Below are 15260 nucleotides of genomic sequence, written 5' to 3' on the forward strand. Positions count from 1 at the left end.
ACTACAACGAAGAAAACAAATCCACGAAGTAGTGTGAAAATCTGCAGCAGAAAACAAAAGCAGCAAACCCAAAGGTTCGACATAAAGTCCACAATACAAACCCACAATACCAGTATATAAGACGCAAAAGCAGAATAAATCCGACAAAGAAAATCCTCGCGCTAATGGGGCTAGCGACTGGAATATCTCCCGACGGCCTCAACCAAACCAATAGACATGTACAGCAATATATAACTACCAGTAATGTCCTAAGGTACAGTCTCCTAAACCATAGGATCTATAGTACAGTTTCCTGACAGTACCAATCTATATAGTACAGTCTCCTAAGTATAACAGGTATGCAAGACTAAATAAACTGCAGTAACCAACAATAAGCAAGCAATACAATCTACTGCAAGAATATAAGAAGTGCATAACTGAAATAAACTGTACTCACCTGCGAGGCTCGGGCGAATGACTGTGAGCATACACAGATAAAAATAGTCAGAGCAAAAGCATATAACCTGTATGCATGTCAATCATATGCAATCACCAAAATGCATCAATCATAAATAATGCAATCTGTGCATATGATGCAAATGACATGTCCTGGTCACCCCTACTGCCATGCTCAGCCGTCTCACACACAATGGTGAGACCGAGTGGGTAGGGCTGTGACAACCGTGCACTCTGCCGTCACTACCCCTGATGAGTGACCGAGTGGACGGGATGCTGTCGGAGTACACCTATCCTCCTGCCTCAAACATAGTGAGGGAGCGTAACGCTCTCATCTCCCGGTACGCAATGATGGGGAGGGACCCCGGTGTGCTACCACGCTCCTGTCACGCTACCCATGAGCGCCCTAGCGGAGCACTACCGGGCAATCTACCCTACACACCCTGAGTGCTGTGCCACTACCCATGCAGTGAACACGTTGTGTGCGGGTCCATGTAGCCGGCCGACGAGCTCAACAATAATGGAGTCGTCAATCGCCCAGCATGCAATCATGCAATATGGTGCATGCGGCTACAGTATGTCATACCTGAACATAGCCTCCTCCATATATGTGTGTGCCCAAAAGGTAAACGCATATATATAACCATGATATAAAACAGCATAAATCCAAAGACCTCACATATAACAATGATGTAGGTATCATGAATCCAAGAGCATGTATCACACATGTAAAGCAACTAATCCAGTAGAGTAGAGCACTATAGATATGCATCTCTATGAACATATATACACATGGCAAGAGATAAACTATCCAATCCTGAAGTAAAGCAACTAGCAGATGAAGCATGTGATAGGTATCAACTAGCTAAGCCCAAGAGAGAGAATAATCTACTATCTACCACTAGTAAGTATATATAAGCTACACATATCATAAGACATTATCAAAAGATAAGTCAGAGGGTACCCGCCTCAAATAGAAGGTACAAATCACGCAATCCAAGGTCGACGTCGAGACGCCGTCTCGAATCAGAGTCCTGTGTCAATAAATACATTTACATTTATTTAGCTAGAATACAAACAAATAGCTAAATAAATCCTAAATAGAAATTTAGGGACAAACCCTAACCTATAACCCTCCACCTTTCTAACGGTTAATTAGGAATAATTTCCTAATCCTTAATTACCAATTAGATTAGTTATCTAATACCTAAATTAAATCCAATAGTCGATTAGGGTTACTTGTCTTAACCCTAATCATTCCATTTAGGTTAATCTAAGCGATTAGATCTAATCACAAACAATCACTACTAGAATCCAAACCTAAATAATCAAATCCAACAATGGTCTACATCTAAGATCAAATCTACATCCAACTACTCAACCAATACATAAACCCTAATTCATCCACACTAAGATCAATCATCTAAAACAAGACAAACCCTACACACCTTACCTCGATCCAATTGCTGTTGATTGCTGGAACCAGAGAAGCTACTGGTTGAAGTGTTGCCGGAACCAAGAACAACTCCACAGCAAGAACAGAACAAGACCTCACCTTGCTGCTATCAATCTGATCAAGCAGGAGGTCAAGCGGTGGGGATCACCAATCAAGCAAGAACTCTCCTAGCCTCTGCCGACAGCTCAAAGGATCCCATCATCTTCCACCGAGACCTAATCAACCACAAGAAGATGAGGATCAAGAACAGGGTATCGGTGAACAGAGAAGAGATCGGGGGAATGGCTCCTGGCGATCTAGGGCACAGATCAAAGAACAGGAAAGAGGAATAAGGTTCGGATTGCTTACCCATTGAAACCCTAATCGCCCCTTCCACGCCGGTGATCGGGTGGCACGGCTCGATCCAGATCCGGCCAAGGAAGAGATGGATCGCACTATGAGCAGTCCGAGGAAAGGAAAGGGAAGGTCGATTGGCTAGGAGACAACACGAATCAACCCCCCGCCGTGCCCTAGTTGCCGTATCGCCGACGATCGATCGTTGAATCCACCGAACCGCAACCCCTCGATCGAAGGAGATCGGTACTCCACCAATCCCGTCGTGCTCCAGCAAGCTCCGGTGACTCTACTGGTTTCCGTCGAGGTCGACAGCCGCCGGAACCGTCGGCTGCTTCGTCCGCAAGAGAGAACAGAGAGAAGGGAGGGGAGATCGGGATCGCGTCGGGGCAGAGAGGCGAGGAAGAGCTCGGTTAAAGGTTTAAGTTGGGTTCGGGAAAAAGAAATAAGAAAGGAAATTTATAATTAAACTTTCCCTCACTTAAACGGGTATCCCAAACAGGCTTTAATCCGAACCCGAAATTGATCCCCTCAAAATCCGTCATACGAGCTACGAAAAATTCCTAGAAAATTCCTAAAAATCCTGGAAAAATTCTGTAAGGCTATTTCTCAAATAACCCTATTATTTAAATTTTCCGAGATCTCACATCCTCCCCTACTAATAAAAATTTGGTCCCCAAATTTCGCTATAACTAACAGCAAACACTGAAATATAACCATGCAGTATAAATGCTGAAGATACTCTAACCCACATACCTCAAGTAAAAAGATGGGGGTATCGAGCTCGGATCGTATCCTCCAGCTCCCAAGTAGCCTCCTTGTCAGAATGATGCTTCCAACCGACTCTAACCAGCCGGACTGTCTTGTTCCGCAACTGACGTTCTCTACGGTCCAGAATCCGTACCGGAACCTCCTCGTAAGTAACATCAGGCTGAATAGGAACAGATATATCTAACAGAACATGTGCCGGATCGGATACGTATCTCCTCAGCATAGATACATGGAATACATCGTGAATGCCAGCTAGAGATGGTGGTAGCGCCAGACGGTAAGCTACTGCTCCAATCCTCTCCAAGCTCTGGGATGACCCAATATATCGTGGAGCTAGCTTACCTCGAAGACCAAATCTCTTCACCCCTTTCATGGGTGAAACTCTCAGAAATACATGATCACCAATAGAGAACTCCAGGGGTCTCCGTCTCTGATCAGCATAACTCTTCTGACGATCCTGAGCCTCAGACATCCTCCGCCTAATAGTACGAACCAACTCTGCTTCCTGCTGAGCTCTCTGAGATCCTAGCAGCTGAGCCTCCCAACCTCTTCCTGGAGGATGGGTGTCCGACAAGGCCTACCATACAACGCCTCAAACGGTACCATCCGGATAGCCGAATGATAGTTGTTGTAGGCGAACTCCACTAATGGCGGTGGTCCTCCCAACCGCCTCCAAGTCCATGACACAAGATCTCAGCAAGTCCTCCAATGTCTGAATAGTCCGCCCGATCGCCCATCCATGCGGATGGAATGCCGCATCAAACGGCATGTGCCCAAGGCCCGCCGCATCGCCAGAATCGGGATGTGAACCGTGGGTCTCTATCTGATATGATGCTCAAAGGAACACCATGTAATCTAATAATCTCACGACAAGATAACTCTGCTAATCGATCCGGAGAATCGGTCTTCCGGATCGCTAAAAAGTGTGCGGATTTGGTTAATCGATCAACGATTACCCAAATCGCATCATGGCCTCGTCGAGTCCTAGGCAAACAAACCACGAAGTCCATAGTAATGTGCTCCCACTTCCACTCGGGAATAGGGATCCTCTAAAGTAATCCAGCAGGTCTCGGTGCTCTTCCCTGCTGACAGACAAGACATCTAACTACAAAATCTGCGATGTCTTTCTTCATACCGCTCCACCAATAGGAACGCCTTAAATCACGATACATACGGGTCCCACCAGGTGGATAGCAAATCTAGAACGATGAGCCTCAAGTAACTCCTCCATGACCGGTGAGACCGAGGTACACATAATCTCTCGGAAATAAACAATACCCCGACATCTCGTGTAATTTCGGTCTGCTATCCAATGAACTGTAAATGCTGATCTCCGTCCTGGGCCTCTCGAATCCTCATCCTAATCGACGATCGAGCCACCATGGTAACAAGAATACTCTCTCGTCCCTCGCCTCAAGGCCCAACTCGTGAATCCTCAATCAAGTCCGTGATCAGAACTCGATGACAAGATAAAGTCCCTCTGGACTTGCTAAGTATCAGCAACCACATTAGCTTTACCGGATGGTAGCTAATAGTACAATCATAATCCTTCAGAACTCCATCCATCTCGGAGATTGAGCTCCTTCTGGGTGAAAATATATTTGAGACTCTTATGATCAGTAAGAATCTCAAAAGTAATACCATAAAGATGATGTCGCCAAATCTTCAAAGCAAAGATAATAGCGGCTAGCTCTAAATCATGTACTGGGTAGTTCTTCTCATGCTCCTTCAACTGACGAGAAGCATAGGAGACTACCCTACCGTGCTGCATCAAAACAGCGCCCAAGCCCTGAAGAGATGCGTCTGTGTAAAGTATGAATCCGTCATCACCAGAAGGTAAAACCAAGACTGGTGCTGATACTAATCTCCGCTTCAGCTCCTGGAAGCTGGTCTCGCAAGCCTCTGACCACGTGAACTTCACGCCTTTCCTAGTCAGACGTGTCAACGGCATAGCAATGCTGGAGATACTCTCAACGAATCGTCTGTAATATCCCGCCAGTCCTAAGAAACTGCGGATCTCCTGGACTGACTTCGGCTGCTCCCAGCTAGTGATAGCCTCGATCTTCTGAGGATCCACAGAAATACCTCGGCTAGACACCACGTGTCCTAGAAAACCAACTGAGGATAGCCAAAATGCACATTTGCTGAACTTCGCATACAGATGATGTCGTCGAAGAGTCTCCAAGACTATGCGAAGATGCTGCGCATACTCCTCCTCGGAACGCGAATAGATCAATATATCATCGATAAACACAATAACAAACTGATCTAGGTACTCCAGAAAGATATGGTTCATCAGATCCATAAATACTGCAGGAGCATTGGTAAGCCCAAATGGCATTACCAAAAACTCGTATGTCCGTATCTTGTGCGAAATGCTGTCTTCTGAATGTCAGAATCTCTAACTCTCAGCTGATGATATCCAGACCGCAGATCAATCTTAGAATACACTGATGTATCTCTGAGCTGATTAAATAAATCCTCAATCCGTGGTAAGGGGTACTTATTTCTGATAGTCACTGCATTCAGCTGCCTATAATCGATGCACTGTGTGTCCCACGAGATCTCTGCCCCGTCTCGTAAGTGGTAAGCAGCCAGCTCAGCCTTCTCCCACTTGGAGCAGGCCATGTAAAAGAATGCCCGCTCCATGGACTCTATCCAAGATTGAGCCACGCTCGGATCAGTCTCCCCGCGAAATAGCGTGAATTGGCTTTTCACCAACTCCGCCAAGGCTGGGATCCATGCTCGTGCCACAACCATATCCGTAGATATCGCTGCGGTACTGGGTAGAATCACTGGAGTTGATCTTATGGGTGGTACTGATGGATAGGTTGGAAGAGGTACCACTGGTGCTGCCACATAAACAGGGTAGGAACCACTAGTGGAACTACAGAGTATGCATAAGTAGGGACGACTAAAGGTACGATGGGCGGTACCGGGTAAGATGTAACCGATACTGCTGGTGCAGGTACCGAGTATGTAGTAACCAGCACAGATGTCTGTGGTGGTACCGAGTACGTAGTAGGCACGGCTAGAGAAGGTGCCGAGTACCCTGTAGGTACTACTGGCGGTACAGGCGAGGTAGGTACCTTTGAAGTCGGAACCGTCGGGGTCTTATAACCCGATGTGCATATAATATCCTGACGAGTCTGTCCCTAACGGACAAGCTCGACCCGAGCAGATCTCTCTGAAGACTCTATCTCCGAAGAACCTATCGGCCTCTAACGTGGATGACAACGTCTCAGTATTGGAACACGTGTATGTACCATATCTGTAACAAACTGTTACCAGATATCACTACAGGTATGAAAACTATAAAATTACCTCATTTACCTATTTGTCGTCTGGAGATGTCCTGTCGCTGCTTAGCCCCCAAATAGATCCAATAAAACCTCGTCAAAATACCTCGGAATTCCGAAAAGATAAAATCGATGAAACTCCGTATAATCCGAAATACCGAGAAATGCTCACGAAAGTAAGCCTCGTAAATCCGAAACTCGACAAGTAGGTATCGTAAACTTTGCTCTGATACCAAATAAATTGGTATCAGATAAACTCAAGAATCCAATACACAAAGAGCAGATACCGTAAACCGGCTCTGATACCAAATAAATTGGTATCAGATAAAAAGAAAACGAAGAGCAAGTATCGTAAGCCTAGCTCTGATACCAAATAAATTGTCACGCCCCAGGTAGTCCCTGTCCGAAGAAATTTCGGCAGCATCTCCCCTGTACGGCGGACAATATGAATCTCAGTATACATATATCTATACCTCGGCCACACTCGACCGGAACAATACAGTACAAATAAGAAACAAACCACGCAGTTTATATCAATATTCCACACAGCTCAACATATACTCAATCCACGCAGTTCAATAAGGTAGAACGATATAAAACCAACAAAGATATACGTACACATCATACTCCACTACAACGAAGAAAACAAATCCACGAAGTAGTGTGAAAATCTGCAGCGGAAAACAAAAGCAGCAAACCCAAAGGTTCGACATAAAGTCCACAATACAAACCCACAATACCAGTATATAAGACGCAAAAGCAGAATAAATCCGACAAAGAAAATCCTCGCGCTAATGGGGCTAGCGACTGGAATATCTCCCGACGGCCTCAACCTGAAAAAAAATAGTAACAACGGGGTGAGTTCAAAGAACTCAGCTGGTAAACCAATAGACATGTACAGTAATATATAACTACCAGTAATGTCCTAAGGTACAGTCTCCTAAACCATAGGATCTATAGTACAGTTTCCTGACAGTACCAATCTATATAGTACAGTCTCCTAAGTATAACAGGTATGCAAGACTAAATAAACTGCAGTAACCAACAATAAGCATGAAATACAATCTACTGCAAGAATATAAGAAGTGCATAACTGAAATAAACTATACTCACCTGCGAGGCTCGGGCGAATGACTGTGAGCATACACAGATAAAAATAGTCAGAGCAAAATCATATAACCTGTATGCATGTCAATCATATGCAATCACCAAAATGCATCAATCATAAATAATGCAATCTGTGCATATGATGCAAATGACATGTTCTGGTCACCCCTACTGCCAGTCAGCCTCTCACACACAATGGTGAGACCGAGTGGGTAGGGATGTGACAACCGTGCACTCTGCCGTCACTACCCCTGATGAGTGACCGAGTGGACGGGTGCTGTCGGAGTACACCTATCCTCCCGCCTCAAACATAGTGTGGGAGCGTAACGCCTCATCTCCCGTACGCAATGAGGGGAGGGACCCGTGTGCTACCACGCTCCTGTCACGCTACCCATGAGCGTCCTAGCGGAGCACCACCGGCAATCTACCCTACACACCCTAAGTGTTGTGCCACTACCCATGCAGTGAACACGTTGTGCGGGTCCATGTAGCCGGCCGACGAGCTCAACAATAATGGAGTCGTCAATCGCCCAGTGCAATCATGCAATATGGTGCATGCTGCTAAATATGTCATACCTGAACATAGCCTCCTCCATATATGTGTGTGCCCAAAAGGTAAACGCATATATATAACCATGATATAAAACAGCATAAATCCAAAGACCTCACATATAACAATGATGTAGGTATCATGAATCCAAGAGCATGTATCACACATGTAAAGCAACTAATCCAGTATAGTAGAGCACTATAGATATGCATCTCTATGAACATATATACACATGGCAAGAGATAAACTATCCAATCCTGAAGTAAAGCAACTAGCAGATGAAGTATGTGATAGGTATCAACTAGCTAAGCCCAAGAGAGAGAATAATCTACTATCTACCACTAGTAAGTATATATAAGCTACACATATCATAAGACATTATCAAAAGATAAGTCAGAGGGTACCCGCCTCAAATAGAAGGTACAAATCACGCAATCCAAGGTCGACGTCGAGACGCCGTCTCGAATCAGAGTCCTGTGTCAATAAATACATTTACATTTATTTAGCTAGAATACAAACAAATAGCTAAATAAATCCTAAACAGAAATTTAGGGACAAACCCTAACCTATAACCCTCCACCTTTCTAACGGCTAATTAGGAATAATTTCCTAATCCTTAATTACCAATTAGATTAGTTATCTAATACCTAAATTAAATCCAATAGTTGATTAGGGTTACTTGTCTTAACCCTAATCATTCCATTTAGGTTAATCTAAGCGATTAGATCTAATCACAAACAATCACTACTAGAATCCAAACCTAAATAATCAAATCCAACAATGGTCTACATCTAAGATCAAATCTACATCCAACTACTCAACCAATACATAAACCCTAATTCATCCACACTAAGATCAATCATCTAAAACAAGACAAACCCTACACACCTTACCTCGATCCAATTGCTGTTGATTGCTGGAACCAGAGAAGCTACTGGTTGAAGTGTTGCCGGAACCAAGAACAACTCCACAGCAAGAACAGAACAAGACCTCACCTTGCTGCTATCAATCTGATCAAGCAGGAGGTCAAGCGGTGGGGATCACCAATCAAGCAAGAACTCTCCTAGCCTCTGCCGACAGCTCAAAGGATCCCATCATCTTCCACCGAGACCTAATCAACCACAAGAAGATGAGGATCAAGAACAGGGTATCGGTGAACAGAGAAGAGATCGGGGGAATGGCTCCTGGCGATCTAGGGCACAGATCAAAGAACAGGAAAGAGGAATAAGGTTCGGATTGCTTACCCATTGAAACCCTAATCGCCCCTTCCACGCCGGTGATCGGGTGGCACGGCTCGATCCAGATCCGGCCAAGGAAGAGATGGATCGCACTGTGAGCAGTGCGAGGAAAGGAAAGGGAAGGTCGATTGGCTAGGAGACAACACGAATCAACCCCCCGCCGTGCCCTAGTTGCCGTATCGCCGACGATCGATCGTTGAATCCACCGAACCGCAACCCCTCGATCGAAGGAGATCGGTACTCCACCAATCCCGTCGTGCTCCAGCAAGCTCCGGTGACTCTACTGGTTTCCGTCGAGGTCGACAGCCGCCGGAACCGTCGGCTGCTTCGTCCGCAAGAGAGAACAGAGAGAAGGGAGGGGAGATCGGGATCGCGTCGGGGCAGAGAGGGGAGGAAGAGCTCGGTTAAAGGTTTATGTCGGGTTCGGGAAAAAGAAATAAGAAAGGAAATTTATAATTAAACTTTCCCTCACTTAAACGGGTATCCCAAACAGGCTTTAATCCGAACCCGAAATTGATCCCCTCAAAATCCGTCATACGAGCTCCGAAAAATTCCTAGAAAATTCCTAAAAATCCCGAAAAAATTCTGTAAGGCTATTTCTCAAATAACCCTATTATTTAAATTTTCCGAGATCTCACAGTGCTTGTTCTAGTTGGTCGTATATCATTTGAGTTAGTGATTTGTTCTTCAGATTCAATAGGTTCAGGTTGAATTTCGTCATCTTCTCTGTTTATTGGGTTAATATTTTCTGGATTTTCAGTTTCATTTATTATGTTGGGTAACTTATTTTCTTCATCAAATATTATATTTATTGTTTCTTCTACTTTTAGGGTATTTTTGTTATACACTCTATATGCTCTACTAGTTGTTGAATATCCTAAAAATATTCCCGGAGTTATTTTTGATGTAAATTTCCCTAAGTAGTCTTTAGCGTTCAAAATGAAGACTTTACACCCAAATACTTTTAAATAGTTTAAGTTGGGAATTTTATTATAATAAATTTCATAGGGTGTTTTATTTTGAAATTTGTTAATTAAAATCCTATTTTGAATGTAACATGTTGTACTAACTGCTTCAGCCCAGAATTGATTAGATAGTTTATATTCGTTTAACATGATTCTAGCAGCTTCTTGTAGGGTTCTGTTTTTACGTTCTACTAAACCATTTTGTTGAGGGGTCCTAGGGCAGGAGTATTCATGTTTGTATCCATTTATTTCACAAAATTCAGTAAAGTTGTGATTCTCAAATTCTCTTTCATGGTCACTTCTTATTCTTTTAATTTTGGTGTCTTTTTCATTTTCTGTTAATTTGCAAAAATTGCTAAATATTTCAAAGGTTTCATCTTTTGTTTTTAGAAATTTTACCCAGGTGAACCTGGAGAAATCATCTATTATAACTAAGCAATACTGGTTCTTGCTTAGTGACTTAGCTCGGTGTGAATCAAATAGGTCTAGGTGAAGGAGCTCAAGTAAACAAGTAGTTCTACCTAGATTGGTTGACTTGTGGGTTGACTTGGTTTGTTTTCCTTGTTGACATGCATTACAGATTGAATTTTCAATAACCTTTAATTTGGGCAATCCTCTAACTAGTCCATTTTGACTCATTTTTGAAATGAGTCTTGTGTGAGTGTGACCCAACCTCCTGTGCCACAACTCAGTTTCCTCTTGTTGTGTTAGAAAACACTTTATTGAGGGTGTTGGTAGATAAATGGTGTAGACATTGTCCTTCCTAGTGCCCTTAAGTATGATTTTTGGATTATCAACATGTTTGACTATACATTCTGACTTGGTAAAATTAATCGAGTAACCATTATCGCATAATTGGCTTATACTTAATAAATTGAAATTAAAATTTTCAACTAATAATACTTTTTGAATAATAAAATCGGAATTAAGTTTGATATTACCTTTTCCGATTACTTTCAGTTTTCCATCGTTGCCGAATGCAACTGATCCTAGGTTCTTTAGTTTTAGCTTAGTGAACTTCAACCTATCTCCAGTCATATGTTTGGAGCATCCACTGTCCAACATCCATTGATCAAATTCCTACATATAAAGTAGTTGATGGATCAAAAGAGAGTTTAATTGAAGTAAGTCCTTAATTTTGCATCTTACTTAATCTGAGTTAACAATTAGTTAATTTTATGGGTGGTTCGACGTTTAATTGAAGACTTGTTTAAATTTGGAAAGTATTTTAAGTTAATTTTTAATTTGAAAAATATTTAAGTTATTTTCAATTTTGAAAAATATTTAAGTTAATTTTAATTTTGAAAAATATTTAAGTTAATTTTAATTTTGAAAAATATTTAAGTTAATTTTGATTTGAAAAATATTTAAGTTAATTTTAATTTGAAAAATATTTATGTTAATTTTAATTTGAAAAATATTTAAGTTAATTTAAAAAAAAAAAGATATTTAAGTTAATTTTAATTTGAAAAATATTTAAGTTAATTAAAATTTTAAAAATATTTAAGTTAATTTTTTAAAAAAAGATATTTAAGTTAATTTTAATTTGAAAAATATTTAAGTAAATTTTAATTTGAAAAATATTTAAGTTAATTAAAATTTGAAAAATATTTAAGTTAATTTTAATTTGAAAAATATTTAAGTTAATTAAATTTTCTTAGTCATCTCACCCGATCTAAATTTTTAATCATGGACTCCTATAATTTTTGTGAGATGGATGAGATTCAATTTTACGTGTATGTTTAACTTTATGTTAGATTCAGGTTTAGCTTTGGGTTCAACAAGTAAGCATTCTTTGGATAAACTTCTGGGCTATGGTGAGTCACAAGGAACTCATTTAAGTAACCATGCCTTCGAGGTTTTCCAAATAGTCCTACCCATTGAACTTAATACTAAATCTTGGTCTAACTAATTAGAATCCATTTAAGGGTAGCTTCGGTCAGTTCCACTTGGCCAAATGCACCAGGTCGAAGCCATATCTTCCTAGACATGCGATGCCCAAGCTTCCCTAACGTACTATCATCCAAAAACTTCACCAGTACCGTGGATCAAGTTAAACCTAGCCTTTATATCTAACTTAAATTACCCTACCGGGTAATATACTCTTGTTTACCCATTTTGGGTAGTTTAAGTTTGGTTACCCAGTCGGGTAGTTTAGTTGCGGGTGCCAGCTATTCTGGATCCTTTTTCTATTTTCAATTGAATTTCGAATGTTAAGTTTAATTTCGAATTCTGATTGATTTTTTTTTTTAAAAAAAATTTGATTTAATTTCGAATTTTTTAATTGAGTTTTTAATTTTAATTTAAAATTTTTAGTTGAATTTTTTATTTTTAATTTTGAATTTTTAATTTTAATTTCAAATTTTTAATTGAATTTTTAATTTTAATTTTGAATTTTTAATTGAATTTCTGATGTTAATTTCGAATTTTTTTTTTATTTGAATTTTAGTTTAGTTTTATTTTAATCGTTTTTCTTCTAGCTCCCCCTAGATCATAGCCTCGATATGGTCTATCGAGGTAATGTATTTGATCCTTAGGAACCCAATACTGTCCGAGTCCAACTTGATTGATCAGGTTGGACTTGGCAACTCATGCTTGGACCATTTTTCTATTTGTTCTTTGTATTAGAGATAAATATGACTTATACTTCTTTTTTGATTTATATCCTAGTCCAGTTCGATTGTAGATTGCCCTTTGTGTTCCAAGAATCAAATCAAGATTCTTGGAACCCAAGGAAAATCGTTCTAAGGTTTGTTTTAAATCTTTGACTTGACTTTTCAGGTTGGAATTCTCTTCCTCAAGTTTTTGAACTTGGGTTGAGGTTCCAGTCTGAACTGGATCAGTCAAGGATTCGTTATTAGTCATTTCTTTAAGGAGTGTTACCTCCTTCAGAAGCGACTTGATTCGAATTTTGGACTTAGCTACTTTATGCATTAAATAATTAATCAAGCTATATAAACGGTTTGTACTTACAGAGGGGTTTGGCCCTTCAGAAACGGATGCGGATTCGTGGCTTCTCTCGGACTCGGCTTCCGATTCGTCCTCACTTCCGGATTCGTTGGTGTAGTCTCGGGCTGTCAACGCGAGAAAATTCGTCTGCTCGAGTTCTTCGTCGTCGGATTCCTCGGATGAAGACTCGTCCAACGTTGCTTTCAAGGCCTTCTTCCTCCTTCGTTTCTTTGGATCTTTTTGGTTCGGGCAGTTTGCCTTGATGTGCCCCTTCTGATTGCACCCGTAGCAGGTCACTTCGAATTTGGCCTTGGAGCTTGATTGAGCTTCTTTGGACTGGATGACCTTTCTGACATCCTTTTTGTTGAAGCCCTTCTTTTTGTAGAGTTTCTTTACCAAGTTGACTATTTCGGTTGTAAGCTCGTCGTCGTCTTCCGAATCTGGTTCTTCTTCTTCTGACTCAGGTTCGGTTCTGCGCTTTATCTTTGATTCGCGCATTCTTCCTGTTCCTGCAACCAAAGTCAACCCTTTCTCAGTCGGGTGTGCATTAGTCTGTTCATGAAGTTCAAATTCTGCAAAAAGTTCATCTAACTTGATAGTAGATAAATCCTTAGAAACCTTGTAGGCATCTATCATGGATGCCCACAAGGTGTTCCTCGGAAAGGCGTTTAAAGAATACCTTATGATGTCCCAGTTATCTACCTTCTGTCCAATTACATGAAGACCGTTGAGCAGATCTTGAATCCGGACATGGAGTTGGGCAGCTGTCTCACCTTCCTGCAGTTTGATATTAAACAATTTATTGAAAATTAAGTCTCTTTTACTTACTTTGGTGTCGGACGTCCCCTCGTGAAGTTCAATGAGCTTATCCCACAGCTCCTTAGCACTGCTGAAAGGGCCGACGTGGTTGAGTTCTTCTTTTGATAGGCCACACTGGAGGGTGCAGGTCGCCTTGGCATTGGCTTCCACCTTCTTAATCAAAGATGCATCCCAGTCCTCGTATGGTAGTGGTTTGCCGGCGCTATCAGTTGGTAGTTGGAATCCGGTTTTGACAATCATCCAGACTTCGAAATGAGTCTGGAGATATGCCTCCATCCGACCCTTCCAGTACCCGAAGTCATCTTCGGTGAATAGCGGGGGACGGGCCGTACTGTAGCCTTCTTGAAGGGCCATTTTAGATCAGCTAAAAAAATAAACAACAAGGAAGTTCCAGGACTTGGTCCTGGCTTAGTAGTGCGGTATAAAAAATAGACCACGAACTCGGGTGGTGTTGCACCAACCTCGAGCAGAAAGTCGAATCGAGAAAATAATTAGAATATAGCTATAAAGCCAAATTCTAATTGACTCCGAAAAAAAAACTGAAAATACCACGATAAATTATTTTAAATGGTGGTTGCACCAATTCAAAATGACCCCGCTCTGATACCAATTGATGGATCGAAAGCGCTAGAGGGGGGGGGGTGAATAGCGCTCGTGGCTATTTTAACGATTTAAAACACAGAGTTGAAATGCAGCGGAAAGTTAAAGTAAACACACAGAGACGCAAGTATTTTACTTCGTTCGGAGCCTATAGCGACTCCTACTCGAAGGCCCGCGGTCCTTGACCGCTTTCGGTGGGCAACAACTATATAGCGCAAATCTTTACAAATAGATGAGTACAAGTATGAGCTTAAAAAGAAAGATTATACCGACAAAATACAAATATGAAGTGGTTGTCGATTGTCGGAGTAGCAGAGTCTAGTTGAAGCTTTTGGAGCAGTGCATAAGGTCACACGTTCGTCTGTTCGAATTGATGTACTGAGCTGCACCTCGAGGCCTCATTTTATAGCTCTGCAAGGTCTGATCCAGATCCCCAAGTCTCGGGATCAGATTTGACCCGAAGCGGATCGGTCGACCGATCCTGACGTTCGGTCGACCGATCAGATGCTCTCCACCTCATCTGATCCGTCCATCCGTCGTTCTGCTTCAATCTGGTCAAACTTTATCCCTGGGATCGGTCAACCGATCCCAATGTTCGGTCGACCGATCAGTCTCCTCTGACCCGCACACCTCGGCTTGATCAAGTCGACATCTATCCCAAGTTCGGTCGACCGATCTCGAGGTCCGGTCGACCGATCCCTGGTCGAACCTGGTCCAACTTCTGGCGATCTGGTCTGG

Source organism: Zingiber officinale, chromosome 6A, assembly GCF_018446385.1.
Source record: "Zingiber officinale cultivar Zhangliang chromosome 6A, Zo_v1.1, whole genome shotgun sequence".
NCBI lineage: Eukaryota > Viridiplantae > Streptophyta > Magnoliopsida > Zingiberales > Zingiberaceae > Zingiber > Zingiber officinale.